Source organism: Perissodus microlepis, chromosome 9, assembly GCF_051167445.1.
Source record: "Perissodus microlepis isolate ML-2025 ecotype Zambia chromosome 9, ASM5116744v1, whole genome shotgun sequence".
In the NCBI taxonomy this organism is placed as follows: Eukaryota; Metazoa; Chordata; class Actinopteri; order Cichliformes; family Cichlidae; genus Perissodus; species Perissodus microlepis.
In genome coordinates, this window is record NC_140469.1 from 22,587,389 (window position 1) to 22,611,334 (window position 23,946).

The 23,946-nt window shown below is 37.9% G+C and overlaps 1 protein-coding gene across 2 annotated transcripts in view; it reads left to right on the forward strand.

Annotated features, from left to right (window-relative positions):
- Positions 1 to 18,537: 18,537 nt before the first annotated feature.
- Positions 18,538 to 23,946, forward strand: part of ralylb (RALY RNA binding protein like b) — a 124,577-nt gene continuing 119,168 nt past the window's right edge. Inside the window, exon 1 of one of the 2 annotated variants that reach the window (XM_084939669.1) lies at positions 18,538 to 19,679. The gene's annotated coding sequence lies outside the window, so the exon portion shown is untranslated. The remainder of the gene's footprint in view (positions 19,680 to 23,946) is intronic. The other variant, XM_084939670.1, reaches the window with a different exon arrangement.

The window sequence follows — 23,946 nt, forward strand, 5'->3', positions numbered from 1 at the left end:
AGTATTTTTTCCACAAACAAGTCAATGTAGTCACAAGATAAGATTTATATTTTGAATATTTTATGAAAGTTTTAACACAATATATATTTTTTAATTATTAATTAGGATTTTGTTTTCATACGTACCTTTTTGGTACGAGATGATTTGATATTATACCTTCTTGTCCAATAGTTATTTCAGTTCTTCTCTGTCATTGTCTTACAGGGTATTATGAGTAAAATAGCTTCAGAGTAAAATGTAAAGCAGTGGAATAGGTGTTAGTCTACAGTGACAAAGGTTCTGTGAGCTAATAACTCATCTGCCATGTCGATGTCAGGAGGTTGATTAAAAATAGAGAAACTGTTGCCCAGAGAGATCAGTGAATGACACTCCAGAAGAAATCAAGGTAAATAACTGGATGAAGAGCATTAGAGCATTTATAGCGTATCTTTTTACTTTTAGGTGAATAATTAACATGTTGACATAGGCACAGATAAAATAAATGAATTGATAAAAATAAAACCACAGCAACAGAGACATGCTGTTACTGGCTAAAGGATGTCGACCTTAAAAAGTTTTTAAATGTGTTCTTCTTTCATGGTTGTGTTGCGTTGATCTTTGCTCTGACATTTTGCTTAATGCTCTATGTCATATTTCCCTCAGGCAAGAATTCGAAATGTGCCTTTTTTATTGCCCCTTAAAATTTTTATTTATGCATTTTTTTGTTTATTTACTTTTTAAATTTCATATGACACATTTGGGATTCAAGAAAATAAGAAGTAGAAGAGGGTCTGACCTTTGACCTTGGAGTTCAGTAATTGTTTCAGTAACCAAAACTACACAGGCCACAGGGCCAACAACTGCTAAACATAAACTGACATAAATATATTAGCAAAATAAAAGTGCATGAATGTGTAAAAATGTAAAAATGATTTGGTCATTTAGACTGATTTTAATTTCTGGATGTAAGGTACCAGGATACAACAGTATTCTAAAAGTCAAATGACTCAAATGTAATATTCTCCTCTATTTCATGAAGTTCCACACAGAATAGTAAATGTCAGACACAGAAACAGAAACTAACTCATGCATGTGCGAACACACACATATACATACACCCACATGCAGTTATTTGCTTGTTGAACTTGATGTTTGTTAAAATAAAATTAAAACGTGAAATACATTTTTACTACTACAGGAGTATTTACGCAAGGCAAGGCAAGTTTATTTATATAGCACAATTCAACAACAAGGTGATTCAAAGTGCTTTACAGAGACATTAAACACAAAAACAAATAAAAAGCATGATTTAAAATTGATTAAAAAAAACTGATAAAATCAGAACAGTAGATAAAATCAGTAGTTAAAATTTAAGTTTTGAAATTTAAGCTTGAAAGTGTGGATTTGGTGTTTTATTCAAATGCAGCTGAGAATAGGTGAGTCTTCAACCTGGATTTAAATAAACTGAGTGTTTCAGCTGATCTGAGGCTTTCTGGGAGTTTGTTCCAGATATATGGAGCATAAAAGCTGAATGCAGCTTCTCCGTGTCTGGTTCTGACTCTGGGAACTGATAAAAAACTGGATCCAGATGACCTGAGAGATCTGGAAGGTTCATACTGGGTCAGGAGGTCACTGATGTATTTTGGTCCTAAACCATTCAGAGCTTTATAGACCAGCATCAGAACTTTAAAGTCTATCCTCTGACGGACAGGCAGCCAGTGGAAAGACCTCAGAGCTGGACTGATGTGGTCCACTTTTTTGGTCTTAGTGAGGACTCGAGCAGCAGAGTTCTGAATGAGCTGTAGATGTCTGACTGATTTTTTAGGTAGACCTGTAAAGATGCTGTTACAGTAATCAAGCCTGCTAAAGTTGAATGCATGGACTAGTTTTTCCAGGTCCTGTTGAGACATCAGATCTTTTATCCTTGAAATATTCTTGAGGTGATAGTAAGCTGATTTTGTTATTGTCTTAATGTGTTTTTCTAAGTTTAGGTCTGCATCCATCACTATACCCAAATTTCTCGCCTGGTTTGTGGTTTTTAGGTGTATAGATTGAAGTTCTCTGGTGACCTGTAATCGTTTTTCTTTGGCACCAAAGACTATTACTTCAGTTTTGTTTATGTTTTCCTAGAGAAAATTGTGGCACAACCAGTCATTAATTTCCTCAATACATTTACCAAGAGCCTGTACAGGGCCTCGGTCTCCTGGTAACATTGTGATATATACTTGTGTGTCATCTGCATAGCTATGATAGCTTATTTTGTTGTTCTTTATAATCTGTGCCAGTGGGAGCATGTAAATGTTAAACAGAAGGGGTCCCAAGATGGAACCTTGGGGAACTCCACATGTGATACTTGTCTGCTCAGATGTGAAGTTACCTATTGATACAAAGTATTTCCCGTTTTCTAAGTATGTTTTGAACCAGTTTAGTACAGTTCCTGAAAGACCTGCCCAGTTCTCCAGTCGTTTGAGTAATATGTTGTGGTCAACTGTATCAAATGCTGCACTGAGATCCAGTAAAACTAAGACTGACATTTTTCCACTGTCTGTATTCAGACACATGTCATTAAACACTTTGGTCAGAGCGGTTTCAGTGCTGTGGTTCTGTCTAAAATTACAGAAAACAAATTGTTGCCCTGAGGCAACAAACCAGTTTCTGGCACGGTGGGTCAAAGTTCTTGACTGCTATATCAGCTGGAACCCCCAATCACCCAAAAACACACACACACACACACACACACACATATATATATATATATATATATATATATATATATATATATATATATACATACATACATGTGTAATTATTATTATTTTTTATTTATTTATTTATTTTTTATCAAATTCCTGCCATGGAGGATTTTTAGTCAGCAAAGCACAAAGTGTTCCATATTGACATGACAACCTCACATAGTTGCTGCAGATCCTTCAGCTGCACATGCAACTGTTTCATTCTACCAAATTCCAAAGGTTCTTTGCTAGATTGAGATCTGGTAACCGCGGAGGTCATTTGAGTACAGCGAATGCATAATCATGTTTGAGAAACCAGTGTGAGATGATCTGAGCGTTGTGACATATTACGCTATCCTAGCTACTGGATGCAGGCATCAGTAGATGGGTACACTATGGGATAAAAGGATAAAGGTGGTCAACAACAATTCTCAGGTAGGCTGTGGTGTATAAATATACTAGGTAAAATGAACTAAGGTTTAAAAATAATTCTCACCACCATTATACCACCAGCTGGACATGAAAGTAAAGCTTTCATGTTGTTTATGCCAAATTCTGATCCTACCATCCAAATGTTGCAGCACAAATCAAGACTCTTTGGACCAGGCAATGTTTTTCTGGGCAGCCTTTTGGTGTTCGACTTTGGTGACGTTGTGTGAATTGTAGCTTCAGTTTCCTGTTCTGAGTTGACATGCACCCACTGTGGTCATCTGCTGTAACCTAACACATAGTTATTTGAGTTACTGGTCCCTTCCTATCAGCTCAAAGCAGTTAACACATTCTCATCTAACCTCAACTAGACATTTTCACCCAGAGAACTGCTGCTCTCTGGATAATTTCTCTTTTTTGGGTCATTCTCTGTGAACCCTAGAGAAGCTTTTTGGGAAAGTCCTTGTAGATCACCAGTTTCCGATACTCACACCAGCCCATCTGGCACCAACAAACATGCCCAGGTCAAAGCATCTGAAGCCACATTCCTTCCCCACTCTGATGCAGGTCAAATTGACCACGTTAGCATGTCTGCCATTTGATTGGATGATATGTTAACCTTGTGAGAGGAAGTCAAGACGAAACTGTCTCTGGAAGAATCAGAATCAGACAGCATACTTTATTAATTTGTGAGTATACATATATATATGGTATTCTGTAAGTGATTGTGTGCTCACAGATTTGTTTGTCAATCATGGCCAATAATAAACTGAACCTTGTTGAGAACCATTATTAATGATATTTAGTTAAAAATGTAATTTGATTTGTTTAGACGTTTTCCCCGTGGTTTATAACTGTGTTAATGAAGAGCCTGAGGTAGCACCGGTATAATCATCACATTTATGATTATTAATTGCATGAATAATTCATAGTTGACTTTTTAAATTGCTTTGGAGAAATTGCTCCCATAAACCACAAATTTAAAAAAATGCTTCAGAATTTTGTAAGGATTCAAATGGGTGACCTGAACTTAACCTGAGCACTGAAAAAAAAGAAGAAAAAAAAAAAACGAGCGCTCCCATCGAGTTCCCACAATCTGTTTACATATTATTTTGCATTTGTTATTATATATACTTTCATTATTTTTTATCATGAAATTAACTCTAAATTTAAGGAATAGCTGCTTTGACCCCTCCAAAAATGTAATATGTAGATTGATAGAATTGGAGGCAGTGGGTGCCATATTTTGATGAATGTCATTACACACTCTGCGCACTAATGAGAAAAACTACTCCCCCAATAGGATTCAACTGTGGTTTTGAAAACTGATAAGATTTTCCCTTTCCAGAGCTAGAAGTACTAACTTCATGCAGTGCTACAAGACCAAGTGAACTGTATCCAAGTCACAAGGTTTTCAAATAAATCATCCATCCATAAACAAACAAAATAAACAAAATAAAGACAAAAACATTATTTTTTACCATCACTATTTGAAGTCTTTATAAATTATCTAACTGAAACACAAACTGCATTAATACTATTCTTATTTATATAGATTTATTCCTTTAGATAGTGCAGTTTAAGAAATTAAAAATCCTGTTAGTGCAGTCTGATCCTCCAGGTCTGCATGGCCTTGCAGCAAAACTGCAGCATTATGGGCTGTGCATTTTAAAGCCAAAAGGTTTGAGGCAGAAAGCTGGGGCTGGAAGCTGCTCAACTAGCTGCAAGCATCACATGCCAAAGACATCAGAAAGCCATTCACTACCACTGAGAGGTTCCACGGGAAGAAACAATAGTGGGCAAACAGACTCTCTTGCCCTCTGCTTTGTGCAAGATTTGTATAAGGCCAGCCTGCATGACTGCCAGAGTATTACTGGCCATTGGAAAGCTTTTTTTCCATCACTATCAGCTTTTGCAGAATCTGATTAAGAAGGATTTACATTTCTTCTGCTGTGACCAGGAGTCATTCCCCTGGATACACCTGTACGCCTAAACCACAGACCCTCTGGTTTTCATGAAGGAAGACAGTATGTAACCTGGAAATAGGTATTTGAGCACACAAACAAGTGCAGCATATCCAGCTCACATTTCCCCATTTTTTTGCTGGTTCACCTTTTTCTCTTTCCATTTCTGCACCCAAGTAAAGCATACTTTAAAATCAGGAAAAACTGTGTATATAGAAATGGTAAAACAAAATGTTAAATGTGTGAATGCTCTGTAAGCACCGATAATTTAATAGTAATATGACTGAATGTTTTGGGATATCTGCACTGTATCATAGCTCTTCTGATGTGAAATCATTATCCATCCATTCATCTTCGTCTGTTTATCCGATTCAGGGTTGCAGTCTGGACTAGAGCCTTTTTCATGGGTGTCATAGGGGAAGAGGCAGGGTAAACGCTGGACAGGTGACCAGTATATTGTACGGTTAACACAGAGACACAGAAAGACATTCACACACACATTTACACCTAGAGCCAATTTAGAATTTGCATTTACCTAACAAGCATATCTTTGAACTGTGGGAGGAAGCAGGGGTACCTGAAGAGAGAACATAGTAACCCCACACAGAGAGGTGGATGTTCTTTCTGTCAGGTGACAGTGCTGACCACATATAACCAAACTATTACACATTATCTATATTAGCATTATAATGGCAAGGTGAAGTCCATCATTCTACAATGAAAAAGACTATTCGCAGATAGAAAATATTGAAGACAGTTGGCAATCATCACAGGAATGGCTATCCCAGCAAATTCGTCCAAGCACAGCAGCAAATACAACAAAATAACTGAAACGGAAAGGACTCATCGTTTTGCAGTGTCCCAGCCAAAGTCCAGACCTAAACCTGACTGAAATGCTGTGACAGGACCTTGAAAGAGCTGTGCATGAATAAATGCCAGCAAACGTCCCTGAAACGAAGCAACAATGTAAAGAAGTGTGAGCCAATCTTTTTTCCACAGTGACATGAGAAATTGAAAGTCATACAGAAAATGGTCACTCCAAGTTATTGCTGCTAAAGGTGCTTCTACAAGCTACTGAATCGTGGGCTCTACTTTTTTTTTTACACACTACTTCTTCTTTTTTGCAAAGTATAAAATGCTATTTGATGTTCATCTGAAGTTGGACCTGGTAAGGACTACATCTTTTTCAATCATGTCATGAGCTGTAAAACCTAGGCTAGACTTCAGTTTATTTTATTTGAATATTATTTTATTTTTACCATGACTCTAGATTTGAGTTTCTAGTGTCTAAAAACAGATTCCACACAGGTCCCTGAATCCCAGATTCAATTACTGTTTTTGGTAATGAAGGCGAAAATACATCGAAGCCTTTGGCCATAATAAACTTGCATTAGGTAGCATTACGTAAGACATTTAGCTGTTGGAATAGAGATGTGGTAGTTGTTAAGAATCCTCTCTTCACCTACATAGATTTTACATTAAAATTTTAATGAAATAAAAAATTGTCCTTTGCGTATTTTATCTATTTAATGTTACAATAAGTAGAACAAATGTGTTTTTTCTTTTGAAAATAAGGATTTTTCAGAGTAACTGTTGTTAATAAACTATAATCAAAACAGACTTTAGGCATTTGTGAACAATAAGCAAGAAAATTGAAAAGTTATGTTAAGTTTATTTTAAACAACTTCCAGTGTTCTCAGATGATTTTAGAGACTTCCTGCAGTTGACAGTCCATTTAATTTTTCACTGTAGAAGTGTAAAAAAAAACACAACTTAAGGTTTTAGATGGTTTGCTACACAAACATAAAGCAAATATAAATGTTGCTAAGCTAAAACAAGACATTTAGTCCAGGCCACCCAATTCTATAGTGATACTGTACAACATTTAGATATAGAGGAAGTCAGATGCACTATGAGTTTAAATGGATTCTTAAAAAGAAAAACAATAACAGACTTGTTTGTAACTCCACTCAGCTGTGAAATTAAGAGTAAGCACTCTAATGAAGGAGTTTTGTTTCCAAATTTAGATTATGGCTACAACATGTTTACCACGATGACTCCCTTCATCAACATCAGTTCTACCCAAAGAAACTAAACTTTCAACATAACACAATTTACCAGAACAGATGAGAATAGCCTTTGAAAGCTTTTTAATTACTTCTTGGGGTGTTATGTTTTACCTGCCATTTACAAAAAATAAAATTAATCTGAGAAAAAATATATCCAGAGAAACTACTAGCGACTGTTTATATAGCGCCAGTCACAGCAGCCTTGTAGTATAAAGCGCCTCAAGGCACTTGATGCTCCAAGGTAAAGACCCTGCAGTATTCTGGAGAAAACCCCAAAAATCAGATGACCCGATGAGCTGACATTTTGCAATGGCAGGAAGAAAAACTCTCATTTAAGAGGAAGAAACCTCCTTCAGAACTGGGATCAGGGAAGGACAGGCATCTGTTACGGCTGTTTGGGTGATGAGGGGAAAGAGAAAAGGAGAAAAAAAAGAGAGAGCATAGGGAGACAGGGCAAAAAAATAGACTAATTAAGAGAGAATTTAAATTTTAATGACATGATGCAATGGTGTATAAACAGTTCGGGGTTGAAAAGAGGTGAGTGGGTCATTTGACAGAGCATTTTGAGTTTTTTATGTTTTGGTTTATTTTCTGATGCTCTTGTGCTTTGTTGATTATTATTAGAATTCTATGTTTCTGTTTATTCGTGTTCAGGGATTAGTTCTTAGGTTTTGTGTATCATGTTTAGTGTAGGTTCAGTTCTGTGTCTAGTCTGCATCTTTGTGTAGTGGTTCTTGTTTCCTGTTTTATTGTGAAGGTCTGTGTCTCATGTGAGTGTATTCAGTTTACCTCCCTTGTCTTGTCTTGTCTTGTTAATTACTTCCAGCTGTGTTTCCCACCTGTGTGTAATCTCCCTGTGTTCTTCTGTGTGTATTTAAGTCGTGTCTTCTTATGTTGTAGTTGCTGGTCTGTCTGTTAATCTCCTGTGAATCCATCGTGTGTTTTCAGTGCTGTCCGTCTTCCTATGCCTCCATTTATCCTTTGTGCTCAGGTTTGCTGTTCAGTAGTTTAGTTTGTCCCAGTATAGTTTAGCTTTTGTTCGGTTTTGCCGTTTTTCACTTTGTGCTTTATTTTCAATAAACCTCCTTCACATCTCAGCGAGTGTCTGCATTTGGATCCTTCTTTATTTTTCCCCACACGGCTCATCCCACTCGCCATGACAGGAGAAGACTTGCTCAGTGCATCACATGAAGTCCTCCGGCAGTCTGAGCCTACAGCAGCCTAACAAAGTCACGGTTCAGGATCACTTGATCCTGCCTTAACTATCATAAAGCAAAGTTTAGACTCTAATCTTAAAACTAGAAATGGTGTCTGTCTTCTGAATGCAAGCTGGGAGCTGAGTTTATTCTGTCTTACTGTCAGGGCACAATCTCCAACTCCTGTTGCCAGCTGAGTTAATTTGTCCTTTTTTGGCTAATAGAGAGGCATCAGCACTAAGAAAGACTTATACAGACGTCTTTAATATATCTAATTCAAAGACATCCAAGATGGGTTTTTTTCCTTACATAAAAGCAACATAGAAATGGGAAACACGCTGAGAATGAATATCAATTCATTCTCTGTCCATTTCACAAAATTACCTAAAAAATGTTGGAGACAAATTGACAATTTTTTTCCACATCCAATGCCGACAGATATTGATGGTGGCCATTACATAATCTCACTTTGTGCCATGTGTTCAGTTGCACGTAGCAGCGCTTTTTCCATCAGTATATGTTTATCATGTGTTCTCATCTAAAAGTTGCTCTTTGGAAATGAAAAAAAAAATGGCCCATGCATATTTTAGAGTCCTGGGGCTGATCCAGGACTTGCTGGAAAGATTATATATCTCATCTGACCTGGGACATAAGAAAAAGGAAGTCTGGAATACCCTGATTTGCTTGTTGCCACCAAGTCCCGATCATTGTAGGAAATGGATTTATTGGAATACTGGAAAAAAACATCATGGTAGCAAAATAACTGAGACATAAGAAGGCAAGGAAGAAAACAAAGCTTCGGGGATTTAAAAGGGCACCCAGTTAAGTTTTAGACCACTGGTTGCACCTGGTGTCACATTATTCCAGTTTATCATTATGGTGCTTTATTTTTAGGTAGTGCTTATGTGCCAAAAAAGAGCACTACGTGTGCAAAAACAGAGGCAACTGCTCACTCGTAAAACTGCTTACTGGGAAAATTGGCTTTGCAGGTGTATTTTAATAAGAAAGTACATTAATCATGTGTGTTAAAACCTTAAGTATACAAAATTTAATTTTGATAAATAGTAATGCATTTAAGTAAGCCTTTTTTTCTTTGCAAAGAAATTTGCTACGTGGTAACTTTAAGAAAAAAAAAGTTGTCATTTTGAGAAATCTGGTGACCAGCTCTGCACAAATAACCACATTAAAATCCAGTTAAGTCATACCACTTTAGCCACACGCAATTTAGTCCCCACAGTCACAGTTAGGCTAATTTCATGCTCCTGTGATTGAACAAAGTTGTGAAATGGTTTAACATGTGCAACAAAACCTCCAGTGAGATGACCATAATTACAAATCCAAAACAAGCCTGTCCCCACCTGTATCATATCTCCACCATAAGCTCCAATGAGCAATTCACGAACGTCATGGAGAAAGGTTGCACAGACGAACAGTAACGCTGCATGAAAATAAATTAACTGTCATGTACTTATGTTAATTAACTACCGAAAGGGTACCCACAACACACAGCACAATAAACCTGCCCCACGGTGCTCCTGGCCGTGTAGTGGCCTGGGGAGTCCTTCCACTTCATAGTGTAAAGGTCATCCTGTCTCAGTCTCTCTGGGTGCAGTCACACTGAAAAGGAAATGTCCCTGCGCGATGTGACAATTAATCTGACAGCTGTTAACAAGGTTAATACATCATATGTGTGTGCATTCTTTCAGAAGGACCTCTCGTCTTCATCTTCTTTCTTCTTCCACTTCTACCTTCAGAGGATTTGCTGGTCTGCAGCTGCGACACTGCTCACCTACCTTTTCAAAGTCAATTATTTTGTTCATCAGAAAGCAACGACGTGAGTTATTTTTTCCAGCTCCTTGTCGCAACATTCTCTCAAGATGTCTCTTTCACTAAACTTAATTGGAAGCATAAATGCTTTTTAAGATGGCAGCACACTGTCAGAAAATTGGCAAACTCCAGTTTAGTGCTAAAGTGTCCATGAGTGTCTTTGCGTGTCTGTCGGGACAGCTATTTGACTGTCTGTGAGCGTCCAAACCTTTGACCTGCCAGTTCATACTTTTGTTTACCTCCCTTGACAAGACATCAGATTGAGTCTTACTTAGAAGGCGAAAAACAGTGTGAATAAAAATATTATATTATTTCAACGCCAGACAACACAGAGGAGTGCTTTGTTTTGCATCAGAATTAAAACAACTGTTGCCTTTTATTTTGATGAGAATGACTTTGACGATTCAAGTCTAGTGCACATAGGAAGAGAGAACAAATGAGCAAGGAGACAAACAGCCCAGCACAGTCAGTCCACAGGGGCATTAGTAAAGCATCTTGGTTTCTCTTATAGAATATCAAACAGAGTTTGGGATGATTGGGGAAACTATCATTTGACTCTAGTTAAAGCAATGGCAAGTCCTCAAAACTAAAGATTAATTCCGGGAGAAATTATACAACTTAAATTATTATTATTATTTTTAATCTTTGTATTATCATCATAATTGCTATGATTGTGGCTGTGCTAGATAAAGGATAATGATAAGTTTTCACATACCACCTCTGTTGTGCAGGTTAGAAAATTATACAGGTGTTTGTGGCTTCCAAATACACTTATCTTTTTGTCTGTACAAAGACCACAAAGGGAGAAATGTGTTCATTACAGAGTAGTGTCTAGCACCACCTAACTCGGTTTCAAGCAATCCAGGAAAGACATCATATAGCTTGTTCCCACATATGCAGTAGTTCACTCCATAAACTGTAAACTGACAATGAAAACTGTGCATTTTGAAGGAAAAACCCGAGAACAGATGATAAAGAGAAAACATATTCATTACACAGATCTATTGCAAAATAGTAAAAGTAAACCCCTGAAGTGAATAGGACAAAAATATTTTAACTCTAAAAGACATTACTGTGCAAAGGGCTTCAGCCACCCCTCATTCTATACTTGTGAAATATATTATGTGAAATAGGTACAGACATTTATTAAAACATAAAAATAACAATTGAAATTCAGTATATAAGTAATAATAACCGAGAATATATACCCATATATTTGGCATGACTATCTTTATTCTTCAACACAGACAAAACTTTCTTAGACTAGTGTTCTTGTTCTTTCTCTAAGTAGCCTTCAGTTATACTTCTCCAGACTTCTTGAAGGTAACTCAGTGTCAGTGTGTATGCCTAGAGACTCTAAAGAAAGGCCCAATAAAAAATAAGTTAACGTGTCTCAAGCTTTTATTGAACACAATGAGCAAGGGTCTCAAACAGAGGAGTTTTGAGGAGTGATGCTGGGCTTAAGGCTCACTCAGGATACTGACAAAGAGCAGAATGCAGTTAGCCCCACGAAAAGATGGGGAAATGATCTGAATAATGTTTAAGTGGTACAGCGAATACATGAACTGTCTTACTTGTGTTAGTGGGTGAAACATTTCTGGAAGGGGGCACTAGTTTGCTTGTGTGTTTGCTTGGAGGTCACAGGAGGGAGGGCAGGCAGGTGCGGGAGGCAGAAGGTGTTCTACTGAAGGTTTCCAATGAGAATGAACCAGTTCAGGTAGCATCTCCACCCAAATGTGGGACCATGCCTGCCCAAGCTAGCCTCAGACAGAAGTTACAGAAGCAGTGCAACTGAAGATCTATCTTGGATGTTCCCTGCCTTTTCTTCTGTTTTCTGTCAAGATGACACACTGCTTCATTAATGTTGATGGCCGGGGGACACCAATTCATGACTGATAGTGTGTGTTTGTTTGTGATCAAACTGGGATGATAGCCAGCTGCAGACCATTTCTGGGGCTTCAGTGAACAGTAGATGGATCAACTGAGGGGCCAGATGCATCTCGTCAGTCCTGTCGTTCATTTCTTAAGGTCATGACTTTCAGATACTGTTCATCTGCAGTAGATTAGGCTTTTTAGGCTTGCCACTTTTGCCTTTGTCCCCCCACTATGACCAGTTTCCTCATATTTTTTAAGATCACATAATTATTGTTATTATTTTATTTCATTTTTAAATATATTGTATTTTTATAACAGGTTGCTGATAACAAAGCACCTAAAAATACAGTTACAAATTAGTTATTTGCTAAGTTGTCTGTGTAAGCACCGAACTTTGAGTTAAATGATTCGAGATTCATGGCTTAAAAAAAAAGAAAATGGTCAGGTACAAAGATTGGACTGATAATGAGTAAAGAAACAATTTGCTAAAAATAAAGGGAAAAAAGATGTGACCAAATGCTGCAAAAAAAGAGTTTGAAATTTGTACTGATTCTAATATCAGCTGCATTTTTTAAACTTCCCTGTTCAGTGTATGAGTACAGTTACACAGTATAGACACGCTCTCTAAAGCTCTACCACATAAGAATAAAATAAGCATCCCACTGTTCTATAACTGTGTCTCGTTATAAGAAGAACATCCTCTTGTTATAATGAGTTGCTTTTATCACAAGACTATAAGCACTGGATCTCATAAGCCAGTGCTGAATGTTAGAAGAACAAAGATAGCGGAACATGCTGTCCCGTAAAGAATAGTGCAGCTCTCAAATTTCACTTTGCTCCTCTCTCTGATAGTCATTTGTAGTATCTGCATACAAATGACAATCCCATTAAAAATTATATTGCTCAGAGAGAGCACATTTCTTTGTGTGCTAGGTCTGAAAGGGAGAAAAACTTGACTTGTTAATTAGTGTTCTCTTTCTGATTTGTGTTGAATTGTAATTGAACCTCATGGTAGAACTATAAAATGCAGCACACCATATGGGGGAAATGTGCCAGTCAGGCTTGTTGCCTGACTTAGTTGTTCCTTAAAAAAATCTGAATCTGTTAAAGTTAATTTAGCAAATACTTTTCATATGTTAACCTAAAGGGAAATGTTTCAACTCTACTGAAACACACCCATAAACTCAAAGACAGTCAGCTAGCTTGAAAACAGCGCAGTCAAAGCAGACGCCACTATCCAGCCACTTTAATTTATATAGCACCATTTCACAACAACAGGTAACTGAAGCCACTTTGTATCACAAGGTAAAGAGCCTACGACATTAGAGAGAAAGCCCCACCAATCAGATTTTCCCTCATGAGAAGGACCTGGCGACAGTGGGAAGAAAGAACTACTTTTAGTAGGAAGAGGCCAACCTCTGGTAGAACAAAGCTCAGTGAGGGGCAGCCATCTGCTGTGATTAGTTGGTGGTAAGGGGATAGAGAATAGGGGGATATTTTATTCTTTATTATTTCTTTATTACTTTTTAGCACAACAGCTGCCAATTACCTTGTGTTATACTGAAGAGAAGGGAAGCATCACTATAACCAGCATCTCCAAAACTGGTCAATTCACACAAAATACAATTTAAAAATAATCTGGATGGATGAACATCACTACAGACCAGACGGAAATGTGTAAATTAGATTCAGGGGGGTGTACTGTCTCTTTAATACCTTGTGTCATAATAGATGGTTACTCTGTTTAGAGTGCAGTGTGGTGTAAGTTGTTGTTTTTAAAAAAAATGGTGACTGAGGAGATGGAAGTCTATGTGTTACTCTCCACTTAACAATTTACTGACTTTTTGTCCCTTTTAAGTTTTAAACATAGATTCAACAAATCTGCATGTTTGTTTTTTTTTATTATTCTATTTTTTTGATGGGCAAATAACTGCTATTTTCTCTTACACCTTCTTAATAAAATCTATCTTGTAATGTAAAGTATGCACAGTTGGAAATGTTGGTCAAGCTTGCATTAGAAAGTCTTCTAATACACCTCTCATGTGATTGTAGGAGTGCGATCTCTAGCTTGCAGGCTTCCCTTGTTCCCTGCTAATCTGAATATGTGAAGGTTTTTTAAGTCCTCTGCAAAAATCCCAACCCCACCAGAAACTATAAAAACTACCATAGGTCACTGAATTTTTAGCAGAAAAAGTGGTAATTTGGGTAAGGTTTCATACAAAATGCCAGTTAACCTTCTGCTGTAGATCGTAAAATCTAAATGGTAAGACTTAGATGGTGCTGAAGGGTGATGGGTCTCAGTGTAGCTGTAGAAGTGTCAAAAATAAGGATGCTCTGCAGAGTGACTACTATAACATGTCAGTAAGCCTGCCTTCTGTCTCAACAAGGTGATGTGGATCAGTCATCTTGGAGAGAATGAAGCCATTGACATGCAGGAAGGCAACACAGGAGAGATGCATTCAGTTTAGGTTGATACAATTAATGCATTGGTTGGCATTTCACTGAGTGACCCAGCCCACACACGTACATTTTCAGCCTTTAAAACATGCACAATGGTGGAAAAAAAGCATTTCCTGTAGTGATTTTACTAAACCCATATTCTAAGGCTGTTATTGGCAAACACAGGCAATGTGAAAAGGCTTTCAAGAATATTATTCATTTTGACTTATTTGATATAATCCTTCCACCTCAAGCTGTAGATTTGTAAATGTAACCCATTTATGGTAATGAGCATTAAATCCCCTTACAGTTATGTGTGCATACTCCATTTATTTTTGATTAAAATATCCCACATAATTTCTGCCTACTTCTTGACAAAATGGTAATTAAAGAATACAATTCCTTTTATAAAGGAAATTAATTCAGTCTATAGTTTTTGTGTATTGCCACAGGAATACACATACGAGCTACCACCACGTATTGGAGTGGACCTCAGCTGCGTGAGGCAGGGATAGGTATCCTATGACTATATTATAGAAAGTTCATTCCATTTAACACAAAAATAGGGCAGGGAACTGAAAAAGCTGTGTTTTGTTTTCGTCTTGAAATATACTGTACATCCAGTCACATAGGGCATTTTTGTAATTTATTACATAGAGGGGATGTGGATTTTGGGCAATAAATATTTCCTAACACAAGAGGTGGCTGTGAAACTGGATCCAACAAAAAAAAAAGAGAGAGAGAGAGAAAAAATCAAAGCCTCCTTTTCAATGTTGCTGCATGTTGCACACATCCTATAAATAATGTACTAACAAATATTGATTAATGTACCTCAAGAAGAACCACAAGGCCCAAAAGCCCCGATGTTTTGAGCTCTGCCTCTGACTGAATGTTTATGGCCTGAGGCGATGTGTGGTCCTTGCACTGTACTTTACTAATGGGGATTTCATTCTGGGCAATGAATTATGATTCTGCTTAGCTTCATTTCTTATTTAATTTGCAAATCTACCAACTGCAAATGCATCAGCATGTAAATGAATCCAGGCTACCATGGAATCAAACTTGAAAATGCGTGTTTTTGTTGAGTCTCTGGCCAAAATAGACACCTCTCATGTCAAAAGGTTGGTATGATTGATAGTTCTTGTTCCAGATATTCATGAAGGTCGTGCCTCGCAAGTGTCTTTGAGATGTGACAGCATGGTGGATAATATCACGATCCAGAAACCTGCGAGTGCATTATAGTAAACATGACAGTATCTCCACTGTTTATGGTCACATATGCGTAAATCATGTGGAGTGAGGCACGAGCCGTATATTTTCCACAGCAGGCATTAAAAGTTGTGCACTATTAAAGTGGGAGAAAAGGGGTGATTTTGAGCCAAATGACTGGTAATAACCTCATGTCAATAGCAATGTCATGCATTAGTCATAGTTTATTATAGAGTGTGGTATTGGATTAGAAGGAATTAGACTGGCTGTGGTTTAATTGGTCCATTTTCTCGTCACCCGTGCTCTGCCCACATGTTGGAAGCTATCTGGATCTATTTACTGCCTAATTCTTAAATCCGACCTGTGCATCTTAGTGAATCACCTAGTTTACAGTGAATTAGGTCATGAGCACCCCCGGGCATTGATAATTATGGTGTGACATGCCCTGCACAGCAACACGCTGACCGTCACTTTTACTTTAAAGGCCCAACAACCAATATGCTATGACACTGTTGACATATCACACCAAATGAAGAAAAAAAAAGAAAAAAGGGGAAAAACACAGTGTTTTACAGTATTCTTCCAAAACGACTTAAGAGGCTCTGATGGCCAAATGGAAGAAGAGGTGAAAACACTCTGCGATAAAGGTGCTAGAATTTGCTCTAAGGAAAGTTTGATCACCGTTCTTGGACATCCAATATATCCTTTAGACACTGTAAAGGATTTTACACTGTGCCTCCTAAAGGCTTGGATGTTATCTGAAAAGTGAATTACATTAGACAGTGCTTAAGGTGGAAACAGTGCACCAACCACAGTTGTGATGAATGAATGGTGACAGTTGTCTCCAGCCCTGTGTGTTGCATGAACTTGTACTGAATTTCGTCTGACAACTGCAGTCAGACACTAATGCATCAATAACACATTATTACTTTCCTGTCTGGCACAATCAGCAATAACCTACATTTCTCAGGTGTATTTATTCAACAAATGAGAGAAAGAGAGAGAGAGTGGGTGTCTGCAGGATGTCATGTAGGTACGATAAATCCAAATAGCATGAAAACCAATCTTAAGAGTCACCTGTTTGTCTACTTGGCTTCTTGATCTTAAAAAACACGAGTAAACGGCTAAAAATATAGAATTAATCCATGCAGTGTCTCTCTCAATATCATACTTAAACAGGAAGTACTACAGACATCAACTACACGATGAAGGCAACCCAGTTTCGGCTCCATGTACTGTCTTTATACAGCTGTTTGCCCCAAATATGCTATACTCAGTCAGTTTCAGGACCATGGACAGGGTTTAGAGACATTAAAAGAGTATAATTTCAAAACCCATTCATCTTAATGTACCGCTTTAGGACCATAGACAGAGATGAATTATATTAAGGACACTGCTGAATCTAATATCACTCATTCATTCACTCAGTCTATATATACCCTGTAGTCACTCAGAAGCCATCATTTGTGTCCGAAATGATCTGTGGTAGGGGAAGTAATACCATTTGCTGTTTACTATAATATATACACTTTTTTTTTTGTTTTTTTTCTCCAAACATCAGTTATATTATTCTACATGTGCAATGCTTCACTCTCCAGTTGACTATCCAAGAAAATATATACATTTTCAAAAATGATGCGAGATAATGGATTTGATTTGTTCAAATTCTGTGTTTAATTTAAAATTAAAAACCAACAATGAATTTCAGTTTCCGTTTCGGTGCAGCAGACATTTTTTTTTTCCCTCAATATGTACTTGCTTTCAGCACCAGCAACATGGCTGCGTATTATTGAGACCACAGCCACAAATCATGTACTCTGTTTAGAAGACTTTCCATCATACACTGTGTCTATCTAAGAATTTCTTACTCTATATAGGGAGTGTGGTAAAACTGCTGTGCTTAGCTAAAAAAGCAGTATACAATCCATACTCTGTAACAAAGACCTGCTTTATTTTTTTAATATGGTTGGTGATGGTGTTGTGTATGTGTTTGACAGTTGTCTTAGTCAAAGTTCACGAGCATAGGCAGTCTAAACCAGGCTTTAGGCTACATAATGTATAAGATGACAAAATCATTGGAACGAGTACAAACACCATTGTTTTGCGTCAGTATTTATTTTGTGCTTCAGTTTCAGCAACACACACAAACACACACACACACACACACACACACACACACACACGGCTTGGAAAAAGGCTCTTCTATCATTTCTTTGTCCAAGAAGTGTTCCCTTTCTTATTTTCAATCACACAACCAGGGGTGTGCAATACTGAATGCACAGTTAAGGCTCTGTGCCATACTATACTTTAGTTGCATGCATGATAAATTATACTTGCTATAATAAAGAAAAAGAAAATCTTGTTCACACGTGTTTTACCCCAATTCTCCAAAACGTAGAAACATCTATTTATCTATAGTAGTGCACAGCTGAAGATAATAAATGCTTTAAATTGGCTTAATATCTACAACACTCAAAGTTCCAGCACCGTGGACAGGTCTTGGTGATATTACAGTTCAAGTCAAGTATAATGCATTATTTTTGTTTGCCGGTCCCGGGTGTATTACATCGTGCTGAGCACCAGGGACACATCTGCTCTACAGTCGCCAATTTCAGCACCATGGTCAGCGCTGGTTTCCCGTTAACGGTGTGTTGTTCGGTGTGCTGCACTTTCACAGTTTAAGCACTGAGAACAGGGCTGCATGCTATTGCGATGCAGCTTTACGTTGACCCCCACCCCCCTCGTTGTAATAACACACACCCCTGTTCATTCTCCCCCAGTAAGAAAAACCGTGCTCTTTATCCCAGCCAGTGCTTGCACTGAATGAAATGAAAGCATGCCTGGATCGTGACGTGGCGCTGACACCGCGTGAGCTCTGCATCTTTAAAACAGAAGGACAAAAAGCAGAAAAAAAGAAACCGAAAGAAAAACAGACAAGCTGCTCAGTCATAACTGTGGGATGATAAGGACTACCTCTTTTTACTTTTGGAGAGAGTCGAGCCGTTAGGAGAGCATTCAGCATCAGCTGTTCAACACTGGTCTCTCATTGCTGGAAGTCGGGGCTGAATCAGTCACATGACAGAACTGGAGGCAGAGATCTAGAGAAAAGGCACAGCATTTCGGCTAGCACCGCCATACTGTATTTTGAGCCATATCACATTTTTATTGCAACATTTTACTCCCGCTCGGTGAGTACATTTCCAATGGCTTTTTTGTAAGCATTTTTTGTCTTTTTAATTGCCCCCCCTTTTTTTGTTATTTTTCCTCCTTTTGCTGATGGTTGAATTGAGCATTGACATGGTGGTTTTGAGCGTTTTTCCACATCCAGGCTTCAAGTTTTTAGCATGCAGTTATTCTGATCGAGAGTGCCAAGAGGGTAAACGGGTGCGTTATCGGGATTGAGAAAGCCTTTACTTGCTTGCAGTTTTGTTTCGAGGGTCGAAACCAAGCAGGTTTTGTCAGTATTGAGATTTTTCGAACATTTATTGGTGGTTTTGAAACATTTTTAATTTTTTTCTCTTTTTTTTTCTTTTTTGTTTCTGTCGACTTTTGCTGTTGCTATGCTTTGGTTTGCATTTTGCAGTGTTGTTTGTTGCCTTCGAGTTTTGTGATTTTGATGTCTCGGTGAAATCACCACCGATCCGATCCTTGCTTTTACTTTGCTCCTCTTTTCTTTATGGAAAAAAAGAGGGGGGATCATTTTTAAAGCCCGATGACATTTTAACGTGCTACTTTTCTTGCAGCTGAGCTCACAGGTTTGTGGTTTTTGTTTTTGGTTTTTTGTGTTCCTCTCTTTTTCCGATTTCATTATACTTTTGCTGGTGGCAGTGTCAAGTATTTTTTGGATGTTATTTTTTTTGACTAGATGATGCTGGGTGGACGAGGGGAGTTTTGATTCTTGGGGGAGTTCAATGCGTTCTTGTTTTCAACGAGGATGAACAGACATTTTCCCTCTTGCAGGTATATAACGTGAGCGGATGAGTGACACGCTTCTGTATTTACAATAAAGAATGAGGTGACAGAAATATGCACCTGTGGCTGACGTGTTATTTTGTAAGGGCTGCTCAAATTTTTGATTAGAAAAGGCATTCTTCATCAATGTTACCTGAAGGTTACCTGCTGTGATCGATCTGTGCCTAATGCTTCATAAAATAAAATACAAAAAAAAAAAATCTAATGTCGTGGTCAATAATTCAAGAACACGGATTGGAAATCACACGCAGTTCGTTCGAACAGTGTTTTCTTTGTCGTGAGTTCAACAATCTTCACGCCGTTCAAGCTGAAGACTAAATGTAAGTAGATACAGCCAAGGACGGATACACTGCAATAAATGCAAGTATCGAAAGTCTATCCATATATCGATTTGGAGGAGCGGAAATAACAAAATTCCTTTACTGCAGCAGACGCTTCTTTAAACTGCAGCTGGCTACCAACTTGAGGGAAATAATTAGGTTACATTTTCCATTGCAGTATGTCATGGGCAAATATCTTCCCACACTTAAGTGCCCCTCTTAGTCCTTCACAAACTCAAATCCGCTTTTTGTGGGCCTGGATGCATAAATACTTTTTTTTCTAATCTGATTTTGCAGGAAATGAACTAAAAGAGGACTTAGAGTGAAATAATCCTTTCAAGAGGCACTTTAACCTCAGATTATTAGTGCTGCAGGAAATGCAAAAATAAAAGCGAAAACAGATATCATGGAGTCTTAGAAAAGAGCAAGGCTTGCAATCAGTTACTCGAATTATTTGCTCTGTGTGTGTGTGTGTGTTTGTGTGTGTGTGGGTTCATAGCCAAAAAGTCATGGTACTCAGCAGAAATCCACCATCTCTACTTGACTTACTCTTCACTTTTTCCCGGGCTGATCTAAATCATTTCTGCCTTTGGAGTTTCCATTTTTAAAGAAAGGAGTCAAGCTTGTGCATCAGATCTCATCAGTTTGCTCCATTTAACTCATATGTGTTCAGTTTAACAGAACAGCGGTTTCGTCGGCATAATACTGCAGGCCAATAAAACACAGGGGAGTGGACCATTAAGTCTGAGTGTAGACTGTTAAGTCCCGGTGTCATTAAACAGGCTTGCATAGTTGATCAGAATCCAAATAATTTAATGTGGTGAAATGAAACATTAATAACTACTGGATGAAAAACGCAGTTGGTAAACTAGGATTGTTAATAAGGCAAACTGACTAGAGCAATTAAGATGAAACATGTTGCAGAGAACTGAAAGGCTGTTATTAAGTATTGATTTCTCTGCCTTCAGTTAGATCTACGCAGACCATAAAGGAGATGTAGATAAAGAGCATGAGGAGATTTTAATGGGGTCCAATTTGCGAGCCAATTTAGAAACGGCTTTAAGAGTCTAGGAAGAGAGTAAGTGTTTGCTTGTAGACACATAGTAAATATATTATAGGCTATGGTGTTGGAGTAGGTGTGGATTTGCCACAGAGTCTGTCAGTGACTGAAAAAGAAGAATTACAATTGAATCCAACAATTAGATTCAGATACAAGTAATCAGTGCACTACAGCCACGATTTAATTACATTTTCCTTCAAAAATTTCTAAAAGTCACTGAACTCATTTAAGCCATGAACACATTAAACTCTTACACCGAGTAATTAGGTGAAAGAATGACTTTAATTTTCAAGGCCTGTATTTTAGCCTGAAGCCAGGACATTTCACATGTGTCTAGATAATATTTTCAGTAACTTCTTCAAGGTGTCACACTGTCCTCCAGTTTATCTATGCAGAATTACACACAGCCATTCACACAAGTCCATTTTTAGCTGCATAAAATAGCTATCTTTTGTAAACGTTCCAAAGAAATTGTCTTCATTATCTTCGGTGCACAAAGGTTTTAATCAGCCCACTCCCTCAAAATCAATCCATCTGTTGGCTTTCAAACCTCAAACCACAACATCACAAGACATCAACATGTCTTCACGCCCTGAGTTGAGAGTTGTTTCTGCCACACCGCCACAGTGTGAGCTCCACAGACAACTCTCCTGCTAAGCATTATGATAGTTTCTATTACGTCCTGCAGTGTTGTGTCTGCGCTCCAGGCAGGTTTTCTGTTATCTGGGCCAAGCCAGAACCGCACAGGAGTCTCACAGAGAAGTATGATAGCTCATGTGTGGTTATATCTCTGCTACCATGAATAAAACATCACGCAAGAGTCAGCTATGTGCACTAAGCATGTGCTTAACTAGGGGATGCATGAAAGTGAATGCAGGTTTGGTGGTGGTGTTGTGTGTGTGTGTGTGTGTGTGTGCAGATATATGTTGCTTTAGTATCATCTTTCAATAGAAGAAATAATAAGCAACATTAAAGGAGGACGTTTTATGTTTTGCCCTTTAAAGTGTTGAAAAGGGACCGTGAAACAAGTTTTATCATTTTCAAGAAGCAGCAGTAGCTCTTTACTTAAATTGTGTTTTTTAACCATAAAGGCACTCATATAGTATGACTTGCCACTGTCTGAAAATATGGCAGCTGCAAAGCTGGTCTGAATTTTGCTCTCATCTTAACATTTTTTTTTGCCAGTCAGTGAAGCTCTCAATTAATCTCTGCATTGTTTTAATTGGATTTCCACATGTCATTACTCACATAGGAAAGAGTTTGGTTGCTGTTTCCCATCTTTATAAATCAATCTAGAAAATGAGCCTGACAGAAATGGTTATTGTCTTTCTGATAATTATTGTACTATAACAATAAATAATGATTTGCTCCATTCAAGTAGATACAAAAAATCCCGTTTCTCCTTCTTGACTAATAAGCATACGGCAAAGAGCACCACTCCTTACCGCATTAGTGTAATGTTATTTTGACAGCGTGATTAAGTGTGAGCAATACCTTAATTCTTCTTAGGCATTACCACAAAGAAGAAAGGCCAGTTTTTATGTTACCTGAAAGAAAAAAGGTCTGCAAGGCAAACTTGTTGCAAGTCACAGGTTTGATTTTCGTTTAGTAATCGCATAGTTGTAAAGGCAACTCGCAGAAGTGCATCCATATTATTATCAACTCAAAGCGTCTTTCATCTGCATTTTGGCAGCTAGTCAACCATATCAACATAACATGAAGTACCAAAGTAAAAGGAGTGTTTTACGATGTGTTTTGTTTCTCTCAATGAGGCATTCGCTTCCTTCTCCCCTCCTTTTAACAGATAAACAGCTTACCTTTGCCATGACTCATTCTACTGAGACTACTGTTAAGTACTTTACTGTCCTTTTCTGAGCTGTTAATTTGATAAGTGAGGGGATCTTGCACTTCATATTCTGGGCAATTAAACCCATATCTGAAGAATAGGGTCAGGCTGAATGACTTTCCAGTGTCTATTATGGGAACCATCTGAGTTACTGTGCATCACTGAAATCAGACTTCTGCACCGAAATGCTGAGACCTGATTGTAACTTTAAAATTTCGCATGGAAGCAAAGTTTTGTTTTAGTTACATGTAACTGACATTCGGTCTTGAGGGTGTGCGCTCTTTTAACTTGATGCTTATGAAGACAATGGGATCGGTCGCAAAACAGTGATATTTTCTTCCTTTGATTAAACACACGAAACTAGACATAGACTGAGACTTGGGATGTGTTTCGGATTTGTAAAGCGAATTGAATTGCTTTTTCTATTTTTAGGGAGGAAATAAGTTTAGAGCTGTGGGATTAGGACAAACCTCACAAAAGGACATGGAGCTAAGATGGTGTAAAGGTCAGTGTTTGGAAGATCCGCTCATGAGGAAAGTACAGTTTATACTGCTTTCCCAGTGCTGTCCAGTTATTGATCCAGCCTACATGATAGCTTCCAGGTCACATGAGGTCAAGCTTAAAAATTCAGTACAATTTTCTAATTAGTATGTGTTAAATTCCATTCGGCAGGAGCGTCACATAGGAGCAAAACATTCAAAATTAGGCTTTAAATTAGATATGGATGAAGCATTGCTGCTTCTAATATACATAAGTATTATGTCTTTAGACGAAAATGTCACAGAGCTTCCTGCAGCAGCATCTTCTCCCCCACCCCCTCCTAATTAAACTGTAATTTCAGAAAATTGTTGGTCTCATTGTAGATACATAAGCGTGTTTCATCACACTTAACTTTTTGGCATTTTAATACATGTTTTTCACATCAGTGTGCCAAACATCATCATTAAAATTTAACCCTCAGGCAGAAGGATGACCGAGCCAAAGATGATTAGTCTGTGCTTTGCACGTCTTTTCTGGAAATAACGGAAG